Raw genomic sequence first — 26,798 nt, 5'->3', positions numbered from 1 at the left:
TTACTGAATATGTTATTGCTTAAAGATAATTGATTAGAAAAGGAGAAGAAAAAACAACCACATGCCGCCGATGGGATCCGAACTTACGAGCTCCCACCGGCGGCATGTGGTTGTTTTTTCTTCTGCTTTTCTAATCAGTTAGCTTTAAGCGATAACATATTCAGTAATATTCTAAATTGATCAACACCACAACATAAATAAATTATTTAAAGTAAAAATCCCCTGTGCCCCTTGGTTTCTGTGGCTGTTGGCTTCTTTCATATATATATATATATATATATATATATATAGTCAACAGCCACAGAATGTAAGGAACGAACACAGGTGATTTATTTATTGAAGCGAAAAGCTCCACTACGAGGGTCGGAGCCGAGCTTCCAGTATGCAGTTAAACCGAATGGCGAGTTCTCCGCGTGCGCGAAACCGAGTGACGTCACGCGCGGCGCAGGTGGCCGCAGCCATCGTCGCCGCCGCCACGTCACCACTAAAGCGTCGAGGCTGGCAATCGAACCAGGGCTACCACTCCAGACGCTACCACTCCGCAACGAATGCTCAAGGTTTGAGCATGAATAAAGGCGCATCTTGTGAATGCATGGGTTTCATGAATAAAATGAAAGGAATAAAAAATAAGGGAAAAATAAAAAAACAATTAAAAAGAAAAGAATGCGAAATAAAAAATGAAACGAAAAAAAATTAGCATAAAGAAAAGCAATACAACAATACAACTAAGAAAAGGAAGGAAAACAAAAAATAAAATGGAAAAAATAAAATGAAAAATTTAAACATAAGGAAACAATAAATAATAAGGAAAAACAAAACAAAAATAAAGAAAGAAAAACAATAAAATAACAAAAGAAACAGAAATAAAAAATGAAATGAAATAAATAAAATATCAAAAATAAAAAATAACTATGAGACAAACAGTGCGCCAGGAAACGCTATCGCCATGCAGCACTTTAGAGAGCCAAAGTGCAAGGCACAGAGGTGAGCGGCTGTCAATCATCCGCGCATCGCCCTTTTGTCGACGGCGCGGGTGGCGCCGCTGTCAGTGTTCGCCTTTGGGCGTCTCCCTGAACAAAGGCATGGGCCCCTGGCCGGCTTCCTGAAGGGCCATCTGCTGACGGCTGCGTTTGGTTAGCTGCGCGTCCAATGGTGGGTGAGGAGTGACCTGAGGAAAAGACCCCTTCGGGAGTGACTCAGCCGAGGAAGACGCTGGAGAGGGGAGCGCCGTTAATGAGTGCCCGATTTCGACGAAATGGCAAAGCCAGCCAATGAGCGCCGTTGGCTTCATCCAAAGGCGGTGCCAAAGACGGAGTCCCAGTGATTGGACGAAAAGGGCGGGAAGACAACAACGCGAGGGGCTATTTAAAGCGACCGACATGTTCATCGAACAGCGATTTCCTGAGACTCTTCTCAGCTTTTACTTTGTTTGTCTCTATTTGTAAATAATGTTGTAGATATGTGAATACAGTTTTTCTCCCTTGCTTCTCCTACTCCCTGTCTCCGGCCCACGTTCCTTCCTCCATCGGCACAGCGGCGGTGCTCCTGGACAAGATGCCTGGTGAAACCCGCTACTAGCCCAGCAAAATATATCAGCGGCGGACGTAAAACCGTAAAACGGCAAAACTTGTAATACCTAGAAGCACAATTCGAAACATTTTTGTATAACGGGTCCATACCTCTGGATTGTAAAGATGAGATTTCCCATGGTCAAAGGGGTCTACCATTCATATTAACAAGAATGCAAGAGCTGAATTACTACTATCCAACATTAAAATATCATTAAACTGCAAGATCAAATGGCCCCAGTTGAAGGACTCGCCCCGCCGCGGTGGCTCAGTGGTTACGGCGCTCGGCTGCTGACCCGAAAGACGCGGGTTCGATCCCGGCCGCGGCGGCCGAATTTCGATGAAGGCGAAATTCTAGAGGCCCGTGTGCAGTGCAATGTTAGTGCACGGTAAAGAACCCCAGGTGGTCGAAATTTCCGGAGCCCTTCAATGCGGCGTCCCTCATAGCCTGAGTTGCTTTGGGACGTTAAACCCCAATAAACAAACAAATAAACCAGCTGAAGGACTCATTGCGCTTCTGCAAGTTACAGTGGTTCTCGTTAAGCTGGTCCCAACAAGACAAGATCCCAGTTCTTTGAACAACACTTCAACAAACCTTGTTAACAGGAGCACAAGGTTGGCAGTGTACAATGTGCCATGAAATTGCGGCCGACCATGCGCACGTCGAGGGCCTCATTCCAATAGCAATTAACATACACATATATCGACACAGTAGCAAGATTTATTACAACGAACAAAAGGTTTTACTTGCTACTAACCAATACCAACTTGCCGATTTTGAGTCTCTTTGTGACACTTATGGCCAAGTGAAACATGCCTTGAGAATTACTTCTGCTTATATGCATTGCTTACAAAGTGACTTATTATTCCGAAAGTTGGCTTAGAACTGAAGAAAGCATATCAGTTTGAGTAGTTTAGACTCACAAACAAGGAATGAAAACATGGGAAATAAGCTGCAACCAACCAATTTATTTCCGGGTTGAAGCACCGTACACAGGAAGAAATTAATAGTTATTAGGATGCCTTCAATGCAAAGCAATACTGCAACTAAATTAAAAATTCAAAAGACAAGCCAATTATGAAAGTTGTTCATGTGCCATCATGTCTATGCTATAATAACCAGTACCCTAATCTCTTAAAAGGCGTTCAATCTCGCAGGTAAGTGAATGTCTCTTCAAAGGGGGGTATACTCAATTGCCATGCCATCTAGCATGACCTACTGACAGAGTTAAGTATTCCCACAGAACAACACTGCAGTGCACCAATTGTCTGGAATGTCTTTTCTGCCACCCATGCTTTCTAACACAAAAAGTGTGTGGATTCAGGCAAGACAGCTTGAGAGAAGTGGTACAAAACAATTAAGGATCCCAAACCTGCTGGCCACCTTGCTGACGTTAATTGTGGAATATATTGTGCGCTTAGGGCACAACTGCTGTTAGCTTCAGTGCATAGGGCACACTTTGTCGTAAAGTTTCCATTTTGCCTTAATAGTAGAATGAAACTTTGGTCACTGACCATGTCGAACACGTTGGTTGACATTTCAGAACCCTAACAGGTTGCTCGTTCAAAATGAAAAACCGCTCATGAAAAAGCAGCTCCTTAACTAATCAGGGCAATGACTCTGCATAAGCCTGGTAAAGGTTTCATTTTGTTCTGTTGACTGTCTTCAGCATCGTCTACATTATCAAAGATTCCAGGTGCAGCCATGCTTGAGCTGTTTGTAATGCAGCATCTCGCTCCACCTTCACTATCCACCCCTATATTCGTCCCGTTCCCCAGTGGTGAGTGGCATATGTGAAGACATTTTTTTCCAGCCGACTTTACCTCTCCTGACATCAAACCATTCCCTCTTACGAGGAATCTTGCTGCATTGAAAGGAGCTGCTGTTGCTTCTGAAGATGCATTACTGTTGTCCTACAGCAAAGGAATTGTAGGGCTGCGCATGACAAATTTTGTTTCGCCTCTCCCAGTTTGGTGCGTAGTTGCATCACACGACTGATGTAGCTGCGTATATGCTTTTGGTAAGTGCTATGTGCTCAATTTCCGACAAAATTAATGAGATTGAGCGCCTTTTCATACAATGAAATTAAATAGCATTATTGAGAGCCTTTTTATATTTCAGTGAAATAATGTACCTGCCACTCTACACCGTACATTCGTGAGATGCTTTTATATCAAGTCCGTGAAGTCTGCACGCAAGCACACTTGATAGATAATGTTCCCAAAGCAAAAGATGAGTGCCTCAGAGCATGCTAATGAGGTATATGTCCTATTCAGATTAAGTGAAACGTCAAAACTCTGAAATATATGCTTCTGTTGTCAGTGGACTTTTAGCTGTGTTTGTTCTGTTTTTTTTTTTTTAAGTACTGGCAGGAAACAATATCTCTCTATTTTGCATTTGCATTTGACGGTTTTGATAAGACATTATACGCGTTCAAAGCGTTGTGCTTGACGCGATTCGTGGTCGCGTTTCGAGTGCGGCCGATTGCGAACGTAACCCTCGATTCCTAAAATGTTTAACGGATTGCCTTCCTAGGCATGATCTTTTTCGCAGCTAACACTCGCTGTGTAAGGCCCCGCTTGAGGAGACCGTTTTCCAGCACGCATTACACCGCAGCACCCCGCGCGATACACCACCGAAGACGATACGTTAACGTTAAACTTTCCAGTGCCACTGATGCGTTGAGGTTGCAATCGAGAGCCAGCCGTTTCTCCGCCAGTTCCTCTCTCCGTGACGCTGATCGCTTCTCACAAGTGAGGAATCACCGCATGTGGCGATAATTGGACGCAACATGCTGCGCGATGGCTTCGGGCGATGAGCCATCGCTTCATGCAGTATAATTACCGCGACACTCTCACTTCCGTGACGACCGGCCCACAGGGTCTTTCGCGTCGCATTCAGCACCATCACGCCGCAACGCATTTCACCGTCCATCTCCACGGCGCTAACGTACGTACATGCAACGCGTACGCACCTACGCGCATCAGGTCGGCTTCAGGCACGACTTTAGGGGATCGGTGTTTTTTTGTACTTGGAGCCAAATAGCAGACGACAATATCCATTTCTTTTTATGCTTTTTTCTTTCAATTTCGCCATCCCATTCTGTTTTTACATACTTTCGCACCGCCCCGATTTACACGTCACGGGTACGCCCTGCTCTGGACGGATTGGCGAATATCGAGAATCGGGCCCATGGAAGAACCCACGGAGAAAAAAAAAACTGAGGAGGGACCGTCCGGCAATAGCCTTGAAGCCTAGCCTTAACAAGCAAAAATGTAGTAAGAAAAGAAAGTTTGTCTGCCCGTGATCACGCGACGTGATAGCGTGCGGTAAAATCTAGCCCCGCTGCACGCGCGCATGTGCGGATTACCGCGGTAAACCAACGGTAAACTAACCTCCTTGCTGTAGACTCCCGCGCCACAAGCCGCGCATACACGCGAACTAAAATATACCAGAACCAAAACATAAAGGAGTGACTGGGAGAGAGAAAAAAATGAGGGCGAAAACGGCTTTATAAACACTCGGCTCGAGTACGCTGGCCGCGTGACCTTACGCTCCATCCTTAGCTCGCTATTCGAGCCAACGTTTTTAGATTGATTCGAGCAGCATGTCTGACAGTGTGGCGGAAGTCACGCGCTTTCGCAAGGACTACTCTTATTTATTCTTATTTAATATCTTGCGGAATTGCCTGCTGCGCAAGCAAGCGCGCCGAGACAACGGCCAAGAGGGGGAAGGCAGAACGAAGCGGGCTTCAAAAAATAAAATGTGACCGCTCCTCCTGGTATATCCATTGATTTTAGTTTCGGTTTCGAATTTATGGATTTGTTATTTGCTTGTGGATTGGCTCTTTGTGTCACGTGCTTGCTATCTATAAATACATGAGCGCATCGCAGACATTCGCTCTTTGGTAACAGTTTGACAGGTGACTTTTGGAATATCTGTGGTTGATAATACAATGGCAACGTGAGGATGGGTTAGGTTAAACCCGCAGTTTGGGTCCATAATGTAATCGAACAAAATCAATTTGTGGAAAGTGTAATCGGCTTTTCACGTAGTGTAACACAAGCTGCTGGTATGTTTTGCCATTAGTAGAATGGGAAATTTTTCTTGTACAGCCGATTTTAGCTTTTCTGCGTCGTTTCGTAGTGGCCCAGGCCGCTCCTGAAGAAGTCGCTGGTCCTGGAGTGCCCGACGGATGCTGAAATTGTGAGTTGTATCTCATTCACTTCAATGTTATCGCATTTCGATAGTGACATTGCAGACCATGCAGTGACAGGAACTGTTTCTACGACATTCTCGTGTATGACTTTGAGATGGACGTCTGCCATAATTGCGTCGTATATGGCAGCAGCAAAAGGAAATTGCAAATAAGATTGTGTGTTCAAGCTTTTGTCAAAGCGACGACGGAAAGTGGTTTCAACTCCTCATTGAGAGATAAATTATTGCATTCATTGCGAAAGCGAAATAGTGTGTGGCGCTATTTGCTGAATTGCGTAGTTGAGGCCTACTGCGTCATAAGAGTTCTACTACGTCGTATGTTTGCGAGGGAGGCGCTTGCCCTCCATTCTGGCACGAAATTTGGGAGGTCAAGCACTGGTTTCAGGTTCGGGGAGTCCGAGGAGTCGTATTGAACGTCAGTGACTGTTTCAGGAGGGACACCCTCCATATTGACTTGGCACTCGGGGAGGCCGAGTCGCCATATTGGATTACCTGCCACCTTGACGGCCATTTTTAGTTTTCAGTTCAATTTTTGTACGTGATGGACAATGCGTCAACAGAAATTAATATTCGGTTTGCTGTAAGACTTTTGAACATTACTGTTGATTTTTTATTCGCAAATGTATAATGTTGTTTATATAGCAGTGCGGTGCAAATCTATTATTCCCTTGATCATGCACATGTATGGAACGTCATAGTATAAGTTTTTTTTGCTGTATAATCTTTTCTGATAAGCAATTAATTACTGCTTTCACTCTTAAGCACTTAAAGTGTTGTAACATTTTTTTTTATATGCAAAATTGTGCTAGATCTTGTCCTCCTCACTTAATGTTGCATTGATTTGTTGTGCAGTATGTGGGATTGCGAGGTTTTGTTTCTTGAATTGCACCATTAATAAGCAATGTGTGAATTTGTTGGCAAAGGTAGATACAATGTTTATCGCACCTAGCTTGATATTCCTGAGGAGAGTAAATGAATGAGATACAATGCCCGCGCACATTTAATATCGTGTTTTATGTTTTTTCTTCAAAAAATATGTGCCTATTCTGTGTATATGAATGCCTGTGAGCAATTTCTGTTATTTCTGTCTTTTGGTATGCAAGTATTGAGTGATTGCCCGTTATCTGACAATCTGCTTTCTGTTGCCAACTTCCTTGCACCCGAATATTTTGTTAGCAGATCACCCAGGACTAGCACTGAGCCCGCGTGCCCGTCAGTTCACCCAAAGGCCCTAAAGGTGAGACTCGTCTGTTTTATCCCGAGTTCTGCTCAAAAGCTCGGTGCAGTTTGACAGAAAAGAATGCGCGGAGTATGTTTTTGTATATCTTTTTGTCAGCCCAGCCCAACGTAACTCTAGGTCACGTAACAACAACAGTCCACTTGAACTGTTTGTGCGATGAGTTTCGCACGCGGTACAATTTTTTGTGGTCCTGCTGCTAGGAAAGTGTGTAGAGTAGTGACTTAATGGTTCATTTTTCAATTGTGTTGCTGTGAATCCATAACGGTGCCATGTTCCGAAACAGATCGACTAATTGCGGCAAGATAAGCGATTACGCTTTGGTGTCTGCAGCACGAAAACATGTTCTTCTAAGTTTACATTCGTTTCGGAAAACAGCACTTGCAAAACTGACAGGCAGTTTTCTCGTATGCACGGACCTTCCCGATTTTTGCTCCTGTTTTGATATGTGAACTGCTCGAGAATATTCAGTTGTATTTGCTGCGAATTCTTATTACAGTTTTCTGCTTCAAAATGAAAAATTTGATGTTGGCATGCACTTAGCACAGAATATAAATACTTTGGAGAATAAACATAAGGGTAACCACCTGTAATAAAGAGCTGGACTTCGTGAAAGCAGCTATCTCGAACAGGGTAGGGAAATCTGTTTTCAATGAAGCTTTTGCAGCTTCCTTACTTTTTTCTGTGAATAGGTCGTGTATACTGTCCATTACTATCGCTACTATGTTTCTCACTTCGGCCATCGGGAATTCGAAATGAGTAGCTTGCTGGACACCCTGTTCTAATACTCTTTGTGGTGTGCTTCAGGTCGCCTGCATAGAAATATTTAACACAGGTTTGCATTTAACGGCTACTCGGCTCTTTTTTGTAGGCAGGTTTTTTTTATTCCATCCATACCGCAAGAAAACTCGACTTGAGCTTGTGGAGAGGTATTGGTTTGAGTGGGGTTGGATTTGCCTTTTATGTGCAATAAGGGTAGCAGCAATGCACTCCACTGGGAGCACTTCATCCAATGCAAGCAGACTCTGCTTTAGTTGGCACCCAGATCGCAACGGCTTTTGCTAAGTGCAACGTGAACATCATTGCTAAAAGCTAGCTGCAATTTTGTACACAGCAAAGCGCAAGGAAACCGGTGATTTATTTTCAGAATGCATGGTACAAAACAAATTTTATCTGCTTATGAATGCACCGTATACTCGCGAGATCACCAAAACTAGACTCCTGGAAAATGTTGCTCCTTCTTATCATTCTGGAAAGGGCAGTGTGTTCCAAACCTAAAAATGAAAGTTGAATGCAACGCGGAAATCGCGTATTCCGACTAAGCTCATCCCCAGTGAGCTGCTTTGTTTCATGTTGCCCCTCGCCCGCATGGCTTTGCTGAGCGTATCTCAGTACCGGCCGGCATTTTTTAATTATTTTTCTAGCCTACGTGGCCAGGGTTGCTGCTCTTTCTTGGGAGTGATGTAACACACCCTGGCGCTCAGAAACCAAAACCAAAAATCGCTCAGTATAAATAACACGGTAATACATTATTAATTGTTGCACATATGATTCGCGCAGCATGTATCATATTCCCTGGAGCAATACGCAATGTTTGAAACAAAGGCGCCACCCAAAAGTTTGGTGTCTCCCCCCTTTCAGGTCTTTGGTTTAGCATATGGAGCTTGTGACCTCCTGTGTGCCAGCATCAGAAGCTGCAAAAAGGTATGCGGCAGTGTTGTCGGTTGGCCAAGCCTAACTGCCTCGACTTGAGGCTGATAATTTGATTCTCTTAATTAGTACTGGTCTGACCCAGTGAAGCCCTTTCGTTGTTTGTCCTGACTGTTTTCATTCTCTTGAGCTGTGCTTTGTACACACTTTTCTTGTATTTTCGGCACATCTTGAACAATGCTGCTTTTGTCCTTTTTTGATTATCTTTCTAATGTCCATGCGCAAGGCCGCTGCAGGAGTGCGTAGGCTGCTGCGACAGTCTGTTGGGAGATGTCCTCGTCTTTTGTTTTCTCCTGCATGCATTCAGTTTTTATGCGTTTGATTTTGGGTTTCTCTTGATGGATTATTAGTTGCATTTAACTTTCCTGAGCTTGCACAATTGTTGTCTCTTTTCATGGCATCTAGCCCTGCATATGACCGACACTAGTGGAGGGAGTGCAGCTACCAACCTGGAATGGCGTGGCATTCTCTGGTCCAAGGCTACTGGCTCAAGAACGTGCTCACAAGTCTGCACCTTGGCCTATAAGCAGAGCGACAGTAGACCAGTGTCGGCCAGAATTTCTGTGCCAAATAAAGTATTCCTACCAACATCTCTTGTCAGTAATTAATGAAGCGTATAGATTATTGACTTCTCTGGCCCTATAGAAAAACCATGTTACAAACCATTGGGTTTTTTGAGACCATACCTAACCACCACTGTTTCCTGTGCAGAGCCGCATATTGCCTTACTGTTTATGCCCTTGCAGCAGAAAATGTTGCGCAAAGTTGAGAGAAATTTCACCAAGCTGCTCAGAGACTACTGCTGAAACTGTAGTGCAGCCCAATGATGTGAATCGGGTAACGAATAGGATGTTTGTGGGCACTGCACTTGTCTACTTTTAATGCGTAGCAGGGGCCAATTTCAACTTTTTTACAGGTAGGTAGCGCCTTTTCAAATTGCACCATGCCTTTGTATGGGATGCTTCTACCTACCCCGCCATCCCATTCAGCACTTGAGCACTAATGTTGATAGGGAAGCTCTAGCTGAATACTATAATTGGGGTGTTATTAATTGGTCTTTGTAGGCATTTGAAAAAAGGCAACAGTCCTAGCACTACTGGGATTCCAACCATCTGCAAACGAGGCCTATTCTCTAGCACTTGGCTCTCCCTGGCAGTTGTTAAAATTGTCATCACCCTAAACAGCACTCTGAAAGAGCCTAAGGAAAACTGTCTTCCACGGTAATTCATGCCATACAACATGACATGGAAATCGGGACGTGGCTAGTTTGTCCATTGCCTTCAGGTTCAAGACATCCGTGAATTTCTACATGGTAGCTTCAGCATGTTGCACTGGCATACTAGTACATTTCTCCTAAAGGCACTTCTGGAGTGGGAGCTTCACTACGGACCTCGGGCTTTCTTCGCGGCTTTTGTGGTCTTCACCTTCAAGCAATTTCGAGGTCAAACCACAATAGAGCCATGGTGTGGCTATGGTGCTACACCAAAGTGGCCCGTAAGATCTTGGGTCAAGGTCAAACAAAAAATTGCTAGTGGTTTAGCTCTGGTTGAACCAAGTGTGTATGCGAAAACTTCATTGCATGCGGTTGGTTACACATAGTGAATTACCTGCGGTTTCACTGCTGCTGAACCTAGTTGGAGAATGAAAGCTGTGGTGCATCGGGAAACAAGACGTAGCTTGGTGCCTGTAACGCATTGTACACACTGGATAGGCATCGCGCCCACCATGGCAAGCGGGAGCTAAATTAATGGTTGTTCGCGAGAGGTTTCTCGCCCAACCACCAAGTCTCACTACTTCGTTGACCATCGGAGTGTCTTCATAGGAATATCCAAAAGCAAAGAATAAATATGTCTCCCCTAAGCCAAGCTTTGAGTCTCATCATTGCTTCAACCACAAGGGCTTTAGCTGTTAACAGCCCTAAACAATGTTTGGTAACTTTAAATGACAGTCTTCTCTTACTGTTTCTGACCTATCATTCGTTAAACAGAACTGTGGCTGACTGAATTTGCATCCCCTTATATTGTCAGATTAATTTTTTTTTTGTTCTGACCTTTATCAGCTGCTAAGGGTCATTATTTCCAGAGAGGTATGTAGGGTACGTACTGTGCACACACGGAAATCTCTCAATTCAAACCTGCGGTATTTACAAACTGGTACTTCGGTCCCATCAAAACCGAGTATTTCACTGCGACAAAACTGCCGGTAGTATAAGCGTATCCAATGGCCGTACAGCTTACCTGTTCTGACCGATGATGCAGCATGGCAATGCTGCGTGCTGCATGTGGCCATCGTGCTTTCGAAGGCCCTTGAGCCGATAGTATGGGCGCATTGCCTGGTGTGGGTTGTGGCCTTTGTGGCTGCTTCACTGCAGTTTTTTTCCCTGTGCTACTGTCAGGAGCACTCTGGCCAGGAGCCAGGAGTGCATACCCACCTCTCTCCTCGAGCAGTTCCCAGCGCGTTCACTAAAGTACAGTATACTTTATTTCCTACTATTGCTTTTCAAGTTCAGCCAGTGTAAATGCAGATCCCGTTAAGAGCTGTTCCTTACGAAAGAACTAATCCCAGCTACGACATATCTTGCATAGAAAGATTACAGCAGAAGCTTAACACACTGCAATACATGCAGGCTTTTGACTGGTATCAACTGAAAATGTAGACAGTTTAACCTGACATATACCAACTGATCCCCGCTGAGACCACACACAATGCTGTGGTTTCCATAGCTGGTGACCGCTCGAAACTTGCCATGCTTGTGAAGTTGACCTGCTGTTGGTCTAAGACAAACATTTAGCTTTTCTTCTGTCATTTTAACAAGAACTATTTCCAACGATGTTTCAGGTCGACCTCAGTTTTGATTGCAGTTTCACTTGGTTCCAGCTGGGACAATGAAGCTGCTTTGCAAGGGATGGTATGGCACCACATATTATCAAACAGCTGTGATTCCTTGTTTGAAACTGTGGCCAACAGATATCTGGTTGAGACCGGGTGATCTTAGTTCATATGAGCGGCAACTATGTCAAATTCTCAGTTTAGGATGTTTCTTTTGCACATATGTAAATCCAGACGGCAATTAGCCAGTTGAAGCAAAATATATTTCACCTGAACTAGCTTATCAGCTAGCGCCTTCATGACTGTAGAAAAAAATAGGTTTAAAGCTCCTTCAAGTAAGTGCTGTAGTAATGCAAGACCCACTTCAATTACATTTAAAGGTATGGCATCTAGATCAAGCCGAGAGATACAGCAGGGATTAGAACTGCAATGTGTGACATAGGTCATACGATTGCTTGGGCATCACAAAGCTGGGCTTTTCTTGGTAAATAGAAGTAGAAATAATTTGCCTATTATTAAGATGTCAGTTTGAAACCTCTTGACATTAGTTGTTATCAAATCTGCTGAGGCAAGAAAACTATGTAAAGCACATATATTGTGCCCCATTAAAGGTGAAGCATCGAAAAATATACTATCAGATGAACCGGTGCTCATTGAAAAAAATGATGCAGACAGCACAATATGTGCCATCCGGCCACTGTAGAAGCCCAGATTGCAGTATAAATCAACCATAAATCAATATATCCAGAACAGTGCTTGCAAAGTTTCAAATCAGGTCATTTATTGAGCAGAACATATAAAATGTACTGCACTTGCTTTGTCTGTATACATTTTTGAGAAGACATGAATGCCTGACAGTGTCCCAGACCTCTTTCCTGTTCGTCTTCCATTCACACAATACTAAACTAAATACAAACAGCCTGAAATTGTAGATACACAAGGGCAAACTATATAATTACTCATAGAGAAAGCAAAAGAATCAAAAGAAGCAAAAGTGACAAGAAACAATTATCCCTTTTTGAAACATTACAGTCATAGTGTACCGATAACGAGAATGTGATTTTGCAAGAAGTGTGCTATCAAGCAGAATTGCTTTTCATGACATAGATTCTATTGTGCCATGATTAAACATTTTCATCCTCACCTTATTTATGTTACTTTTGCAAGATGCCATCTGGTAAAGGCACTTTCATTTAACTTGCACCACACATGCACACACATACACATCTTTTTCGCTGCCAGAAGACTGTGCATGGTAATGCAGCAAAACACTGAAGGTTAATGCAGCAATTTCAGCTGCCCCTTCAGCCAGCTGTTGCACAGATGGCACAGTAAAGAGCTCATTGTGTGATCCATCAAACTTGTCAGGCACATACATGCCAGTGGGCTGCCTTCCTGTACCTAGCTAAATTTTGTGGTTCCGCAACTTTCGATGGGAAGTAGACTTTGTTGAAAAGTTTGATTTCTAAAAATGCTGATGAGTAGGTGTTGGTGAAATAGACAATGGAAGACCTAGAAAGAGGAAAATGCAAGCACTTGATGACATAAGACAGCTATTAAAAACACATTTGAAACGTTGTTCAAGCTATACTGGCCACATTGCAAACGTGAAGGAGTTGAAACAAATATAATAGTATTATATCTGAGTTTTTATATTGTTTTCTTTCATGGATAATAGAGCCAAGGATTTCACATTAAACAGCAACCATGGAATCTTTTGTAATGTGACGCAAACATACCATAACAGGCTACTACAGTAGTATAAGAGAATATGTTGGGATATTTGATTCAATTCACATACTCTAATTGTGTACAGCTACAGGAGAGAGAACCATGGTTAAGTAACAATACCACTCTATCTATTAGCCTTTGAAATATTCCTCAAACATCATTTTTTTGTGCTTTAACTGAAATTCTATTGTTAGAGAACCATTTAACCATATAATTTATGCTTTCCTGCAACTAATACATTGCTGTCTCAAAGTGTGCTTGATCTGTGAGCAAAACTGTGCTGTGCATGCACTGGAAGACCAAGCACCTGAAGTTATCGATCTGAAGCCATTAGTGATTAAATTTTTTCAAAGGGTATGGAAGATGAAATAGAATCCAGCAGTTTACCAGCCTCTATATATTGGCAGTTTACCACCAGCTTCGGTTTGGTTATTTAATTTATTAAGGAAGACCATGCAAAAATTTTCAAGGATAGCAAAAAGGGGAGCTGAAAAGCAAAGTAGGTACAGTATGCTTGGTAAAATCTGATGGTTCACCACATCAAAGATTTTCTGAACACAGAGATAGAAAGCGCAGTTAAACAATTTCTCAAATGATGAATACAGCTCATCTGCAAATTTGTCAAGAATTAATGCAATGCCCCTTCCTGTAATATAGCCTTATTGATGATTCGAAGAAACAGACAATGTTAAAAAATCTTGCCATACTTTCAAATAGGAATTTTCCTGGTATTTGTGATGGAAGCAATAACAGGCCAATTGGTCAGTAGTTCTTGAGGCATCTTTTGACTTCCATTTAATAGTAGCCTATAATAAAGCTTTTCAAATCGTATTACAGCATCTTCCTGAAACAGATCAATGAAAAAGAACAGAATGTTTGCAAGAACACAATGATACCATGGTAACAGTGCAGCGGGCTTATTTCACCTGAAAGTGCAATAACCTGGCCAGATCCCCCTTTGAGAGCCTCAAAAGATATGTTAAAGTAGGTAAAGGTTTTCTTAGTCCGCAAGTGGTGTCGTGTTGAGTTACTGCCATTCCTGTTGCAAGCCTGAAATATTGGTTGAAATGATCAGCTTTTTATGCAGGATCATTCACCAAACCATCGTTGCAAGGCAAGACCTCATCTCTTCCTTGAAGGGGTTAATCTGTGACATCTTTACAGGTTTTTTTTTTTTTCGATTATACTAATAACAGTAACAATAATGATAATGCAAGGCAAGACCTCATCTCTTCCTTGAAGGGGTTAATCTGTGACATCTTTACATGTTTTTTTTTTTTTCGATTATACTAATAACAGTAACAATAATGATAATGCTTTATGCATTAAAACAACTCTAGGTCTAAGACAGGCATCTAAAATACGTCAGATGCAACTGCACCACAAGCACCCACATTTGCATGAAGACGACACAAAATAATCTGCTTGTGACAAGATAAGAGGATCTCTTTCGTAGCCTTACTGTTCCTGACAAACCTCTCACCACCTTTCAACTTCATATTCTTCAATGCAACCTTTTTAAACCTCTCACCCCTGGCCATTTTCTCGTCTACTGTCTCAGAACCTCACTTGCATGCCCCATTTGCTACAATCCCTATGCTAATCTGGAATGTTCCTTCTTTTCCTGCCCCATTGCCTTTCACTTACAGCATTACCCATAGCCTTGCACAAGCTGATAGGGACCAGTTGGCTTTGGTGACCCTGGCACAGGATATCCATAGCGCTTCATGTTGCATCATAATAAAACTGTCTCTCTGTCTCTCACATACACATGTGGCTGCTGCAGCATCTATGCGTGTCTTCCTTAATTTGAATGTATGCGTTTGCGCTGCAGTTATATCTTAAGTGCCAAACAAACTTGCCTGAAACCTTCTTTTCCTCTTAATATATTTTGTTTGCTGGTGATTATATTGGTGCCACTGTCTATTCTTAGCTTGATGGTTGCCATATAGCATCAAACTTTCTTCCCTTTGTATAAATTAAATGGATGATTTGTTGCTTTGTCTTACGTCTTTAAATAATGTTGCTCATTCACCTACTTCATTTTGTACCGTATATAGGACAGTCGATCACTTGATTTTGTTCTGCTGTTTAATGCAGTAATGAGGATGTGTGTGCAATTTATGATCAAGTTGAATGATCCCATGCTTGTCTATGTTTATTGGTTTTATGGGGTTTATCGTCCCAAAGCGACTCAGACTGTGAAGGAAGCTGTAGTGGTTTGCTGTGGATAATTTCAACCACCTGGTGTTGTTTAACGTGCGCTTACATCGCACAGTACAAAAGGCCTCTAGCATTTTGCCTTCATCGAAATGAGGCCAATAGGGCTGGGATGAGACCCGCAACTTTCAGGTCAGCAGCTGAGCCCCACAACCACTAAGCCTCACGGCGGCTTGCCCATACTTTTCATTCAGTGTTTCGGTATATACACTGCATTTGTCATCACCGCTTGGGTCACCTTGTCCAGCCACTGACAGCAGTAGCTTTTTGTGGCTGCTCCCTCTTTGCATGAAAAGAAAATTCAATTTGAATTTGAAGAAATTATGCATGAAAATATTTCGTTTCGTCACCTTGCTTATTTACTCTCAAGACTCACGGGCACTATATAGAGAAATGGGTAAACAGAACAAATTATTAACAGAACAAATCATTTACAGCTTTCTTGAAGGTGATGTTATTGGCGATCACACTGACAAAGGCAAAAAAGGTGGTTCCAGTCGTTACTAGTGTGTGGAAAAAATTAATCTATGACATGCGAGAACACAGACTTCAAAAATGCGGTCATTATGTGATGAAATGTAGGGCTCATTGTAGTGCTCATGAATGAACACCAGTGCACCAGCAGAAAGAAGTAGAAGTTGTGAAACAGAAAACAAGACTGTCTGTAGAGTTGCAACTGAATGGTAAAAAAGGACAAAAATTTAATTGCAAATGAAATATCGATATTGAGTTGTGACAAATTTGACGTCAAAAAAAGGGCTTTTGAAATGTTAGAAACATCTTGACATCCTAACATCACTCCCAAATTTTAACAAGAATTGTGGACAATTTTAGAATGTGTGGTAAAATAATTATTTTGATCAAAATCTAATACTCGCCTTTGCTGCATGCTATGCCAATGCCAAAACTGACAAAATTTTTCTCAAAACATGTAATACCTAAAAGCACAATTTTAAACTATTTTTGTATAACATGTCCATACCTCTGGATTGTAAAGTTGAGAAGCATGGTCAAATGTGTCTACCACTCATATTATTAAGACAGCAAGAGCTGCATTACAACTATTCAACATTAAATTAACATTAAACTGCAAGTTCCAGTGGTTCTCATTAAGCTGGTCCCAACAAGACAAGATCCCAGCTCTTTGAACAGCACTTGAACAAACATTGTTAACAGAAGCACATGGTTGGCAGTGTAGAAAGTGCCATGAAATCGCGGCCAACCATGCGCACGTCAAGGGCCTTATTCCAAAAGCAAGTAACATACACATATATCGACACAGTAGCAAGATTTATTATAACGACCAAAAGATTTTCCTTGCTACTAACCAATAAGAACTTGCCGAATTTGAACTTCTTTGTGACACTTAGGTCCAGGTGAAAATATGAAGTGGGATTCCAAATGGTGCCGTTTGTTTTCAAGTGGTACCACTTCATAGAAAGTGGTTTTACAAATGGTCCCACTTGCTTTCAAGCGGTGCCACTTGAAAGCAAGTGGTTTTTTACAAATGGTCACACTTGCTTTCAAGTGGTGCCATTTGAAAGCAAATGGTTTTCAAAGTGGGACCACTAGACTGCAAGTGGCCACAGCTGGGCATCAAGTGGAACCATGATCCATGTGAACATTTACATATTAAACAAACAAGCCAGAACTATATTAGATTCTTGAAATAGTGCTGTCAGCAGCTCGACCTACTAATTTCAAATTATCATTTGCTCAATCACCGTGGTCGAAATTATATGAACTCTAACTAAAGAGTCTGGAGCTGATGACAATGAGTGCACTGACATTTTTAATAATGCCTTTTCAAATTCACCCACCAAACGCCGTCAATATAGAGTCCAGCATGCCTGCTATCACGTTTTCTGAAGCCGGCATTTCCTCGCTCATTGAACACCTTAAAACTTCATCATTGGCCAGCGTCAACGAAATTAACTCCAAAATTCTGCGCAACACTAAGAATATTTCTGCTATGTACTTATTGTTATTGATTTCACAGTCGCTTTCTACAGGTTCTATTCTGGATGACTGGAAAGTGGGAAAGGTCATTCCCGCATATAAGTCCGGTAACAAAGATACTCCTTTAAATTACCGTCCGATATCATTAACCAGCATACCTTGCAAAATCATGGAACACATCATCTATTCTAAAATCATGAACTTTCTTGATGCTAGCAACTTCTTTCATACCTCACAGAACGGGTTTCGCAAGGGTTTGTCATGTGAAACTCAACTGGCTGTCTTTCTTCATGAAGTTCACTCCAACTTCGACCGAAATTTGCAAACTGACGCTATTTTTCTAGACTTTGCTAAAGCATTTGATAAAGTTCCCCACAGGCGTTTACTGCTAAAACTATTGTGGATCGAAGAATTCCTTTCTAACCACTCCCAGTTTGTTCTCATTAACAGCCAAGTTCCAACCCTCTTCCAGTAACATCAGGCATACCCCAAGGTTCTGTACTAGCTCCCCTTCTATTCTTAATTATACAAACGACTTACCCTCAAACCTGGTTTGCAATGTTCATCTGTTTGCAGACGACTGCGTTATTTACCGCACAATTTCCACCACCTCTGACCAATCACAGCTCCAAAACGACATTAACACAGTGCATGCCTGGGGTGATGACTGGCTAATATCGCTTGATCCCAATAAATGTAAACTCGTATCTTTTCACCGCCGGCGTAACCCCCATGTTTTCACTTACTCTGTTGCTAACGTTCCACTAGAATCCGTATACTCATACAAGTACCTAGGCGTCACCTTGTGCTAGGATCTCTCCTGGTGCTCTCATGTAATGAACATCGTCACATCAGCTAACCGGTCATTGGGTTTTTTGAAGTGTCATCTGCGGAACGCCCCTCAAAGTATTAAACTTCACGCCTACCAATCACTCATAAGACCAAAGCTAGAATACGCATCTGCTATCTGGAGCCCGCAACAAGCATATCTCATCAGTTCACTAGAATCTGTCCAAAATCGCGCCACAAGGTTCATTCATTCTGCCTATTCGTACGACATCAGTGTATCGTCACTTAAACGACAATCAGGTTTATCAACTCTTGCCCATCGTCGTCGCATTGCTTCTCAGTCTGTTCCATAAGTTTTTTTACAGTTCCCTCGGACAACCACCCTACATCACACAGCCCACTCGCATATCTCATCGCACCGGCCATCCACTGCAAGTGTCATGCCAACGCGCCCGAACCGTCACTTTTTCCGCATCCTTTTCTCTTTGCACTGCAAAAGACTGGAATGGCCTTCCCCACGATGTTGATGCTATCACCTGCCAATCAAGTTTTGTTAACAATTTTAATATGCACTTCATAAATATCATGTAGGCAATCATATTCAATCTATATTTGTACTCCCACCCCTAATGTAATACCCCCAAAGTGGGGTCTTTAAGGTAATAAAGTGAAGTGAAGTGAAGTGAAATAACTGCACTCAAGGCAAGCACCACTGGCCCCAGTATGGGAGTCTCACAAGTGGGGAATATATATAGAAGCAAAAGAGTGTTCTGTGGATGCATACACAAGAGCCAATGTTATTAGTGTCTGACTATAGTATGTCTCTTCTGTGTGACGTATGCTCGTGTATGTGACAGTATGACAGTTTGTGCGATTCTCAGTTTCAATTTTCCTGTGAAAATGTTGGCACCAGGCTCAGCGCAGCCCTGCAGTCCTCACTAATCAGTTTTCCTTTTGCACCTTAGTAATATGCTAAGGCACAATTGGAACCAATTTCAAAACCCAGTTGGAACCATCTGAAATATCGAATTTCATGGTTCTAATTAAAATTTCAAATTTTCTTTAATTGTCCCGTTTGTCAAGTGGTCCCACTTGCTCACATGGCCCCACTTCCTCAAGCGGTACGTTCCACTTTGCCAAGTGGTCCCTGTCCAATAACCCACTCTAAGTGGTCCCACTTGAGAAATTTCCACTGAAACATGCCTGCTTATATGCATTGCTTACAAGGTGACTTATTACTCAAAAAGTTGCCTTAGAACTGAAGAAAGCATATCAGTTTGCAAAGTTTAGACTCACAAACAAGGAATGAAAACACGGGAAATAAGCTGCAACCAAACAATTTATTTCCAAGTTGAAGCGCTGTACACAGGAAGAAATTAATAATTATTAGGATGGCTTCAATGCAAAGCAATACTGCAACTAAATTAAAAATTCAAAAGAGAAGCCAATTATGAAAGTTGTTCATGTGCCATCATATCTATGCCATAATAACCAGCACCCTAATTTCTTAAAAGACACTGCCATGGTTTTCACATGTAGCTATGCCACAAGCAATCAGCGTACATTTGCTCTACTTCAAGTTTGATACCTGCTAGGCAGCTGGTGAAGTCTTCATCATTTTGGTGCTGTTCTTTAAATAGGACCATATTGGTGGTATCCGTGACAGTAGAAATCGATTTTGTCTGGTGCTGCCGTTTTCTGTGAGTCAGGAAGTGTCCCATGTGTTTTCAGTCTGCCGTCTGCCAACTTCCTGAGTGTGTGCTTCAACACATGCTTTGGTGATTGTGAAGAAGTGCCGCTCCTTCATGTGGTGCCTCCCTATGTGTTCTGCTTGTACACAACGCACATTTTATTTGGTGCTTAAGTTCAGTGAAAGACAGGAAGGCACCAAAATGTTTTCCTTCTAGCACCAAGGTGTTGACTGGACATGCTTTCACCAATGCTTCTGTTTGTTTTGGTGTTTGTTGAGAGCCAGCAGTCCAGAACATGCTCAACATACAGCTTGGTCACTGTGTCTCTAGTTAATTACAACATCTCTTCTTCACGGTGCAACACATCTTGTGTGGCACTGTTTGTGTGATAAGATAGCAACATGCTTTGCCTTATGGCATTTGGTTGCCTCTGTGTGCTTGCTTTCGACTGCTTCTTTCACATGCTGCACGTAGTTATACAGCATGCAGTGAACTATTTTTCCTGAAGAAAAGTCACGTAATTGTTTCATGGTCATTTTCCAGATGAAAATGTAACTCCTGCCCAGCGTTTTGACATGTGTACCCATTCCCATCTTCTAGCTGAAATTTGTACCCCTGATGAAAACCTACAAATTGTACTTAATTTAGTTGAAGGTAACTGAAAGTATAAATTATGCACCTGGACATAATTTGTGTTTCAATAATAAAGCTCCAAATGGCATTTTGTAGCTGGAAGGGCATGATCCAGTTTAATAATTCAGTTGAAAATGGATCACAACAGTAGTAGTAGTAGTAGTAGTAGTAGTAGTAGTAGTAGTAGTAGTAGTAGTAGTAGTAGTAGTAGTAGCAGTAGCAGCAGCAGTAGTAGTAGTAGTAGTAGTAGTAGTAGTAGTAGTAGTAGTAGTAGTAGTAGTAGTAGTAGTAGTAGTAGTAAACTTTATTTATCTTTTTGGGTTACTCAGATGGTCTTCCCAGGTTCGGGATCTTTTCTCTTTCCAGGAATTGTGGTCTGGGATCTTTTTCTGTGCTGGGCTATCAGCCTTGAATGCACGCATTGGAAGATAACTGCCCACCTGTCCTCCCAGTGAAACTCTGTTAGATCCCATTTTCACTGACTTGCCCCCTTGCACTTTGCTTCATGTAAATTGGGGATTCTGTTTGGTCACTTTAAGACAAATCCTAGACAACCTGTTTAACCTCTACACCCTTAGTGTTGCAGAAGAACTTGCTTTGGGGCTTGTTGGTTCATGATTGTAGTTCAGAATGGCGCAAAAGACACACACACACAGGAAAAAAGGGGATGACACAAAGAGCGCCTACTACCAACTGAATTTATTTCAGAAACACCCTCTTTTATAAGGCAAGACATATCAACCACGAACCGGAAGCAGAAAAAACACATATTCATGGTTTGAATTCATATTTCGAAACACCATCGGCAGAAAAGAAAACCACAAGAACAAAAAACAGAAACTAGAACTACACGTGCCCGTGGTGGTAATTCCGTACATGCATAAGATAGCGCACAATATCAAGAAGGTAGGGGGTCGATATGGTGTAAATGTGTTGTTTTCAGCACCATGCAAGCTTGCAAAAGTTTGCTCCATGACGAACAGACGACCCCGAAGATGCGCTATCAAACATCAGATACGGTTCACCGAATGCAAGTCCGAAGTCGTGTATCGCATACCGCTCAGCTGTGGATCCGCCTACATTGGCCAGACTGGCCGGTGTTTCAACGAGAGAGCTAGCGAGCACAGAAGAACAATTAAAAACAATGACAGGGGCAACCTGCCGGATCACTGTAAGGAGTGCAGAGATTGCGGACCGATGCTGGAACAGGCAATGTTTATCGGCAGAGGCAAGGAGCGATTTGAAAGAGAGATTATAGAAGCATACCATATACAGAAAGCTGGGTCCACGTGCATTAGCACTTCATCGATTAAACTATGCCGCCAGGAGCTGGGTTTCTTGGACGGGCACGTGTAGTTCTAGTTTCTGTTTTTTGTTCGTGTGGTTTTCTTTTCTGCCGATGGTGTTTCGAAATATGAATTCAAACCATGAATATGTGTTTTTTCTGCTTCCGGTTCGTGGTTGATATGTCTTGCCGTATAAAAGAGGGTGTTTCTGAAATAAATTCAGTTGGTAGTAGGCGCTCTTTGTGTCATCCCCTTTTTTCCTGTGTGTGTGTCTTTTGCGCCATTCTGAACTACAACCCTTAGTGTGATTGGACCATCAGTGTCCGTGCTGCCATTTTTTTGTTTAGCAAACGCAACTGCTGGCTACTTCAGTTTGCAAACTAGGCAACACTAATGTGCATGTACACCACTGTAAAACGTTTATGAAAGAGAGGTCTGTCGCGAAAAAATTCTTATCTTTGTAGACGAAACATATTCCTCGATATGTAATGTTGCACTAGGTAATGATTCACAGTTAGGCTGCATAATGAATTCTAGGATGCATGAAGTTCAGTGATGAAAATAAATTATTTTGCCAATAATGGCTTCCACAAACTTTTCAATGTGCATGTAAAAGACACCGCGCTCCTTTTAGGCAAATTGCAACACCTAAGAGGCATAGCAACTTGTCTCGCTCCCCAAAAATGTAGGGGGACACTTAAGCTCAGCATTCATGGGTATGACGCGACAGTTTTTATGGCTCCCTGCAGTCGTTTCTCTCAACACATACAGTCACTGTTCTTCATTCGTGTTCACAAATTTATCACAATTGCCTCAACACAGGTTCCACACTCGTCTTTGAACTCTTCCACACTGCAGTTCACCTACATAATGTTACTGTAATTACTTTCTCACTAATTGGCACATATCTAGTTCACTGCAGTAATTACATTACTAAGCTTCAAATTAAGCCAACAGCACCCCACACATCACTCCCCCCATCCCCCTCCTCACTTTGTACCTCAGCAAAGTCAATGTGCTACACGACGGCCATTAAATTTTTTTTTTGCGTAAAATCTATTACTTTATAAAGTGAAGTAGATTCAGACATGTACTGACGTTTGACTCAGGTTACAAATCCTCTTTTCAATGACTTTCACTGCGGATATCCACGCGTGGAGCATGTTTTTTGACACAATGCCGGCTGGATAACACTGGGTTTTCTGCTGAATGGCAGCCTCTCTCCATGACAGTGCTGTGTGCAGGCTTTCCATACCTTTCTTTTCTGGTTTCACATGTCACCCAATAGCTTCTTAGCACTAATTGTGATGCCATCACATACCATTCAGCACTAATGATATTACTTGGTGGTAATCAGAAAAAAAATGTTATTCTTATACTGCGAAAAAAGAATAGCAGCCTGTTTCCACCTGACTTGGTTTGGTTTCATACTTCTGCTTGAACTATAAGAAAAATTAGCCAGAAAAGCTGTACAAGATGGTAATTTTTCTGGGGGCTTAAATTTTATGCAAAGGCACTTGCAATGACTCCAATTTTATCAACATTTTGCAACCTGTTCTGTCATTATATTGGTGATGAATAGTTCTGCTTCATTTATTTAACACTCTCCTCGTGGAAACTCTGAGTCAGACTTGCTTACCATTTTTCAAGCTGCCTTAATCGCGCTCAAAAAACCAATTTGCCCACCATGTGCATACACCACTAGGCATTTTAAGTGTTCTATATTTTTTTTTTTCATGCAGTGAAGGAGTGTAATACATATATAGAGGGGAGAAATCTCCAACCTGTCACTTATGCTCGAGCACCAGAGCGGATTTTGAACGCACCTATCAGGCTTGCCCAAACAAACCGAAACCTCCTTTCCAAGAGATGAATCACAGGAGCGATGGGAGGCTGCTCTGTGCAGCTCATGGGCAGAGCTACAGCTTTATGGCCTAGGCCTTGAAGGTTGCCGCAGCCAAAGAGTGCCTGGTCATCTAGAGTGGCATGAGGGTCGTTGCCGACCTGTTCAACACCCCTTCACCCACCCTCACCTGATCAAATGAAGTGGGACTAATAAAGTTATTACCAACCAAGGGCTGTAATATAGCCTTCTTGCCAACGCAGTTCGCCACAGTAATTTTGAACTGCTTCTTTGAACAAATAATCTCTGAGCTGTACACAAGCTTTGTTGTCAGTACAGGTAGGCCCTTTATTAGTGGAATGTGTTAATCTTCTATCGCAGAGCAACTTCGATTGGTCCTCAGTGTCCTTTTCAGACATTTGCCGACATTTCAGCATCTACATATGGTACGGTGCCCTTAACTGAACTATAGATGTCATATTTTGAGTGTACATAGAGGGTTGTCTATTTTAGTTCACAGTAAAGGCAAGTACTTTGAAAGTGCATGCGTTTCATTGAACATTACCCTCCTGCTGTGCACAAGCATCACAGGATCTTTATTGCATCAGTGTATGGTGTAAATGTTGCCTAACGGCATTGTGATCCACCGCTCAAGGGAACCAACAATGGCCCTGATATGTATGTGGTCAGGAGTGTGCACAGAGGGAAGATCATGCACTTGCACATCAGGCTAGAAACATGACTGAGGCCTCTTGTAGATTGCTCGTGGAGTGCGCAGGGCTTTCCAAAACCAATCCACATCATCCAGTGTTATCATGCTGCTTTAATGGACCTTTTGCCAGAATACCACTGCTTGTCTGTGATGCTGTATCCCTCAAATACAGTGGGCCATGTTAGCCTTTCATTTCTTGCCCCCTTTGTTTGTTATCATGCTGCTTTAATGAACCTTTTGCCAGAATACCACTGCTTGTCTGTGATGCTGCCTCCCTCAAATACAGTGGGCCATGTTAGCCTTTCATTTCTTGCCCCCTTTGTTTGTTATCATGCTGCTTTAGTGGACCTTTTGCCAGAATACCACTGCTTGTCTGTGATGCTGCCTGCCTCAAATACAGTCGGCCATGTTAGCCTTTCATTTCTTGCCCCCTTTGTTTGTTATCTTGCTGCTGTGCATGCTTGTGCTTTTATTGTTGTGTTGCTGTTGTTCCTTCTTAACTTCACCGTTGTTTTTATCCTCCTTCAGCTCCTTGACCTGACCCTGAGACATGTTCAGGCTTAATATGACGTGTGCACTAGATAATATACGTGTATGTGCACGTTATGATAATAACTTCATGAAGCAAATAATTAAAGCAAGTGTCTTACACACTGCATTAGCTGTTTGTGATGTGGCATTGCCCTCCACCACTATCCACCTCTATATTTGTCCCATTCCCCAGTGGTGAGTAGCATATGTGAAGACATTTTTCTCCAGCCGACTTCACCTCTCTTGACATGACACCTTGCCCTCTCACAAGGAATCTTGCTGCATTGAAAGGAGCTGCCTGGTGCTGCTGTATATCCATTACTGTTGTCCTACAGCAAAGGAATTGTAGGGATGGGCATGACAAATTTTGTTTCATCTCTCACATTTTGCTGCGTACTTGCAACACATGAGTGGTGTAGCTGCCCTTGGTAAGTGCTCTGTGCTCATTGTTAGACAGAATTAACAAGGCCCTTTCAAACATTGAAATTAAATAGCACTATTGAGAGCCTTTTTTTATTTGAATGAAATAATGTACCTGCCACACGCTATGCACTCGTGAGGTGCTTTTATATCAAGTCCGTGAAGTCTGCTTACAGGCACTTCATAGTTAATGTTCACAAAGCAAAAGATGACTGCCTCAGAGCATCTAATGAGGTATATGTCCTGTTCAGATTAAGTGAAATGCCAACACTTAAATATACAGGCTTCTGTACTTCTGTCATGAATGGAGTTTTAGCTGTTTGTTATTTTTTTTAAGTACTGGTGCGAAACAATACCTCCCTATTTTGCTTTCGCATTTGGCCCTTTTGATAATAAGACGTACGCGCTCATAGCGTTGCGCTTGACGCGATTCGCAGTCGCGTTTCGAGCGCGGCCGCTTGCAAACGTAACCAACCGTAGCGTTAAGTTCTATGCACCTCGATTCCTAAAATGTATAACGGACGGCGCCGTGCTAGGCATGGACGGCATGGTTTTTTTTTTTTTTTTTCGCAGCTAACACTCGCTGTGTAAGGCCCCGCGCGCTACACCGCTGAAGACGTGACACGGTGAGGTAAAGCTTCCCAACGCCACTGACGCGTTGAGGTTACGATCGAGAGCCAGCCGTTTCTCCGCCAATTCCTCTCCCCGTGACGCTGATCGCATCTCACAAGTGCGGAGACGCGACACGCTGCGCGTGGCTTCGGGCGATAAGCGGTCGCTTCATGCAGTATAATTACCGCTAAACTTTCATTTCCGTGACGACCGGCCCACAGGGTCTTTCGCGTCGCATTCAGCACAATCACTCAGGTACTGTCTGTGGCGAGTACGCCGAGACCGCCGCCGCAACGCATTTCACCGTCCGTCGCTACGGCGCTACTGTGCGACGCGTATAAAGTAGTATAAAGGGGCTTTAAACACGCGCCGCAGCTCGGCGGTGTTTTTTGTACTTGGCGCCAAGTAGCGGACGACTATTTTTTGTCATACTTTATTCTTTATTTTTCAATGTTGTAATTCTATTCTACTTTTACGCAGTTTCGCACCGCCCCCTGTCACGGGTACGCCCCGCTCTGGGCGAGGAGACCAGCGAAGTCTTCGGGAAAGACGTTTCAAAAATAAGGGTCCATTGCATCGCAATGGGACGACACTAGCAGACGACAGGACGTCGCTACACGCAGCAAGTATGGTGCCTCGTCTACTCGGCGCGGTGTCGTCTCGTTTGCCTAGCTTCGCCAACTCTGCTCTTTACTGTGATGCTTGTTCCCACGCTCAAGCCCAAGTTATGCTATCAATGGGGGATAAATATAAGAAAGAATAGGTTGAAACATTCACCAGGCAGCCTACTACCGGAGCGATGGCTAGG

General features: G+C 42.7%; 1 long non-coding RNA gene across 2 annotated transcripts; it reads left to right on the top strand.

Moving 5' to 3' along the window:
• Positions 1-5,460: 5,460 nt before the first annotated feature.
• LOC149350072 (uncharacterized) lies at positions 5,461-9,324 on the top strand. 2 transcript variants are annotated; one of them, XR_016290221.1, is made up of 4 exons: positions 5,461-5,775; positions 6,964-7,024; positions 8,666-8,728; positions 9,140-9,324. It is a non-coding gene; the product is annotated as an uncharacterized LOC149350072 (long non-coding RNA). The 2 variants fall into 2 exon arrangements; XR_016290222.1 differs by having other exon boundaries at positions 5,462-5,775; positions 6,967-7,024.
• The last annotated feature ends 17,474 nt before the right edge of the window (positions 9,325-26,798 follow it).

This window comes from Amblyomma mixtum, chromosome 3, assembly GCF_055824585.1.
Source record: "Amblyomma mixtum isolate Tamu chromosome 3, ASM5582458v1, whole genome shotgun sequence".
Lineage (NCBI taxonomy): Eukaryota > Metazoa > Arthropoda > Arachnida > Ixodida > Ixodidae > Amblyomma > Amblyomma mixtum.
Note: the sequence above shows the minus strand (reverse complement) of the source record. Positions and strands in the feature narration are given on the sequence as shown.